Raw genomic sequence first — 4,861 nt, forward strand, 5'->3', positions numbered from 1 at the left:
AATCCGTAAATGATAGATTGATTGACCCGCCCTAAAAGGGGAAACTTTTTTGCATATTGGATATCGAATAGAAAACGCATGCGAAAGGCATCTTTTTCATTGCCCTAGCTCGATAATGAGTATCTTCTCTTCCTTAGTATGCATCAGAAGAGAATATCTTTGGTTGCCCAGCTTAGACTGCGTATCGCATCTCAAGTACGCATGCAAAAGACTCACTTACCGAGGGACAAGAAAGAAAGCCGTTTTGCTAAGAACTAATAATGATATCCTCATTTACTTGATGGGGAGGTAGAATAGAACTCACTATCAAAAAAATGCAGCTTGACGTTTTTGCCATGCTGGAGCCGGGGTAAGAAGACTTTGATCCTGGCTTAGAACGAACAACCTTCCTTTGGTTTCAGGAAGAGGGGGATTGGAATACACAATTGAATAGTCATTAGTTGCGAGCGAATGTATTTAGTTTCATGCATTTGCTAAAAAACACCGACCCACCATATCGCATATCCCTAGGCCTGAACGAAAGAACTCCTGGCCTCCATTTATATATGCTTAACACATACATGTGTGATTTTTTGTCTTATGAACTTCCCTTTATCAATGAGAGGCCGCTCTTTCATTATCTAATTTTTTGCTTTGATGAAGACACTTGATCTATCTTGTGTATCTACTTATTGTCTTTTTGCCTCTGCTCGGTAGTCCCGTAGTCGGTATTTTCAGACATTTTCTAGGATCAGAAGGAACCACTATAATGACAACCACGTGCATTTCATTTTCTTTAACCTTATCTTTTATTGCTTTTTATAAAGTAGCACCGGGAGCTAGTGCTTCCATCTAAGAATAGCTCCATGGATCTCATCGAAAATGTTTGATGCTTCTTGGGGCTTCTTTGGCGACCGTAAAGTCATTGGATGAATTGCCCAATGGATAGATCTGATCCGGACACTGCAATTGCTCCGCGGTGATACAGACTCGACCTACTCCTATCCGCCTTGGGGTCTCATAGCATGTCGGGAATCAAGGGCGACATTTTGGACATAACAACTACCGTCCAAGCACAGCAGATGTCGTACACTTGAGTGGCAAAGGAAAGCAAGACCTTACCTCTTTTTCTAGGCTTGTTCGGACATTCGGTTCCCGCGGAAGATCAAGTTGGTGAGCTGTGTGATGGGAAAACCTCCCGCACGATTCGGGGAGCACTGAAGACGAATGAGAGGTTCACCACCACATCATTGCAAGGGGAGCTCACTCGATTGGCAAATTGGTCCAACTTGTAATTCACTTCGACCCCCATGTTCGATAGGCCGACCGTAGTGATGTTAATTGTGGTTACATCCGTAAGTAGCTTGGTCCATATTTATTCCATTTCATATATGTCTGAGGATCCACATAGCCGTTGATTTATGTGTTATTTATCCATTCCTAATTTTTTATGCCAATGTTGGTGACTGGAGATAACTCTCTTCAATTATTCCAGGGATGGGAGGAAGTAGGTCTTGCTTCATATTTGTTAATTCAGTTCTAGTTTACATGACTTCAGGAAGATAAACCAGGTACAAAGCTATGCCTGTCAATCGAGTAGGTGATTTTGGATTAGCTCCTAGGATTTCCGTTCGTTTTACTCTTTTTCAAATAGTAGACTTTTCAACCATTTTTGCTTGTGCTAGTGCCCCCCAAAATTCTTGGATTTCTCGCAATATTAGATTAAATGCCATAACTCTGATTTGTATTTTACTTCTTATTAGTGTTATTTGGAAATCTGCACAGATAGGATCACATACTCGGTCACCCGATGCTATGGAGGGTCCCACTCTAGTATATGCTTTTTATTCATGCAGCTACTATGGTCATAGTCTGGCGTTTTTCATGATAGCAAGGTGCACCCTTTATTTGAATACCCACCTACTGACTTTTGATTGTTATTACTTTCGCAGGAGCTATGACGTCATTCCTTGTGGCAACCATTGGAATATTACAGAACGATCTAAAGACGGTCATAAGTTATTCAACTTGTAGTCAGTTAGGCTATATGATTTTGCTTGCGGCATCTCTAACTATTTGGTTAGCATCTTTCACTTAATAAATCATGCGTTTTTCAAAGCATTACTATTCCTGAGTGTAGGTTCGGTGATTCATGCCATGTAGGATAAGCATGATATGCGGAAAATGGGGGGGCTTGCCTCCTCGTTCCCTTTGACCTATGCCATGATGCTCATGGGCAGCTTATCTCTAATTGAATTTCCTTTTCCAACTGGATTTTATTCCAAAGATGTGGTCTTAGACCTCACTTACATTAAGTATACAATTAGTGGGAACATTTCTCCCTGTTTAGGAAGTGTCTCTGTCCTTTTCACTTCTTATTAATCTTTTCATCTACTATTTTTAACATTTATAGTACCAACTAATTCATTCGGGTGAGACAGATTATGATGTCATGATGCGCCTATTCCTTCAATACTCCTGCCTCTCGGGTGTCTCTTTGTAGGATACTTGGCCAAAGTGTGACCTGTTAGCCCATAAGTCAGTACTGTGATGAAGCGACTGTTGCTCACCTGACACGATCATACGAGGTTACAATTCACCAGACACGATCATCCTGGGTGAACAAGAATTAGGGATCAGATACGGGCAAAATTCCCACCAATGTTTGAGATGTTCAGTCGACTCCCTCCTCCTTTGTGGGGGTCTGAACCCCTACGAGTGAGCATAAAAGGTAGTAGGAAAGAGGCCCTGGTGAACCATCATAATTAGCGAACAAGTGTAAGCTTCACTGCCTGACAGTATGAAGTACTGACCACATCGAGGGATAGGCCCTGAAGCGAAAGACAGGAACGAGAGTTATCAATGTGTTCCAATTTCTGGCCATGGAACAACCATCCAATGGACCATGGACTAAATGGCCACTGCCCGAAAGGACTATGTCCAGGGTACCACCGCCCCTCACAAGGTACATCTCGCGCCTATGGACCGCTATAACTATCCAAGAAGACACTTGAAACTAGAAGGATAAACAAACATATCCAGTAGATTGCCGAGCAACAAGTCGTATGGTACAGGAGCGGGATTCTTTAAAAATCCAAGGTCGTGGGTGGCCAAAAGGGCCCACTTGGAGACTTGGGATCTTAGCAGGAAATGCTAAGCGAAGCCTTGTAGCAAGGAGTGAGATAGTAGTGGGTAAGCTAGGACTTTTTTGAATACTGGTCATCACTAATGGTTAAAGCTAAGCCACTCGATCCATATCTGGGAATGGAACTTTTGAATATGCTACTAAAAAAAGAAGTTTTATGCTTTAACTTCATCTGCGCAAACTACTGGACAAAACGATATGGGACTACTACTATTTTGATGCTTCTGAAACCACTGAATCATCGACCGCTTCATTAACCGAGCCAACGGGACCGACAACATGGACAGGATCTCCAATACCGCTCGTCTTGATGGTGCTGGTGTGAAGAGTTCATACTAGCTTTTGGAACAATGGCATTTATCGAAACATATCTTTGGAGCAGGGGCTAGATTACAAAAATTATGACTCTAAAGTGGAAAAAAATGTACCAAACTTGGAGTAACATTGAGTAATCCACTTTGGGATCGATGGGCTACACCTTCCGGAGGGAAATCAAATGCGGCAAATTACTTGATGTAATCGCTCTTTGGCACATATTATCGATGAAGCCCGGTTCTCGGACATGGAGTTGTTACCATTATATATTATGCATGAGCGATTGTGCCTAAGCATAGTTACAAGTGAGCCTTGTTGTCAGGCTTTTGTATAGGGCATGATTCATTAATCCCCTCGAATGAGTTAGATTTCCGTAGGTTCTGTTCTCACTGCGGAGCCCTCATGAGCTGCCTAATGTCCTTTCAGCCTCATCGATTTGTCAGGTCACTATGGGGCTACTCCCCAGAATTGGACCAGTTCACTCAAGGGTGTATGGGCATCGAAGCTTATGGTGAAAGGCCGGTCCTCATCATTGGACCCTGTCCTACAGGGATTGTTTATCGAAGTAGTCCCAAAATCATAAAGCCACTTCTCTACATCTCATAGATGGGGTCATCTCAGAGATGTATGTTGTGTATATTCCCTACGGCTTAGCAGATACATTCCTTTCATTACACCAAGCACCGTTAGCCTCGACAATAATAACGTCATTCCAACTGAGTTGGCGTCCGGCCCAGGGGATTCTATAACGAGCCTTGGTGACCGTCAGTCATAGCCTCGCAGGTAGGGCTGATGAGGCTATTCATCTATAACATTTCAGCCCAAACATGTCCCTTGACGGCCTTCATGAGAACATACATATTTAAAAAAAAACTCAGATAGCCCGAAAGCCATTGGGATCCTATACTTTATTGTCAACATTGCAGAGGTGGTGTATATTGATGATGTAGTTGTTAAGTCTTTACCTGCAGAGGGTCATTTGTCTAATTTCAAGACACTGTTTGATGAACCCGTAAAAATATTCGCGTAATAGCGGGAAACTTCCTAAAGTTTTTAGTGCACAACAAAGGGGTTGAAATTGACAAGAAGAAATCCAGGGTAATCAAGGATTTAAAAACCTAAAGTAAGTAAAAAGGAGTTGCGACGTTTGATCGAGACGGATCAATTTCCACAGCGGTTCATCTCCAACTTTGGAGGAAAAATCCAGCCTTTCGCCCGACTGTTTAAGACAACGGAGGATGAAGAGTTTTTTCTAGGATGAGTGTCATTCTCCGGTCTTGCAATGAATCAAGAATGACTTCTCTAAGGCACCGAGTTCTAAAAAGATTGGACTTGCTCAACCTCTTCATTCTTGTAGAGCCCTTCCGATGCTCAGGCGTCTCAACTTTTCCCTTCAGTAACTCTTCCTCATCATCTAAGCGG

General features: G+C 42.5%; 1 pseudogene; it reads left to right on the forward strand.

Moving 5' to 3' along the window:
- Positions 1–314: 314 nt before the first annotated feature.
- LOC120272606 lies at positions 315–2,502 on the forward strand (annotated as a pseudogene).
- The last annotated feature ends 2,359 nt before the right edge of the window (positions 2,503–4,861 follow it).

The sequence above is a fragment of the Dioscorea cayenensis genome, chromosome 2, assembly GCF_009730915.1.
Source record: "Dioscorea cayenensis subsp. rotundata cultivar TDr96_F1 chromosome 2, TDr96_F1_v2_PseudoChromosome.rev07_lg8_w22 25.fasta, whole genome shotgun sequence".
Lineage (NCBI taxonomy): Eukaryota > Viridiplantae > Streptophyta > Magnoliopsida > Dioscoreales > Dioscoreaceae > Dioscorea > Dioscorea cayenensis.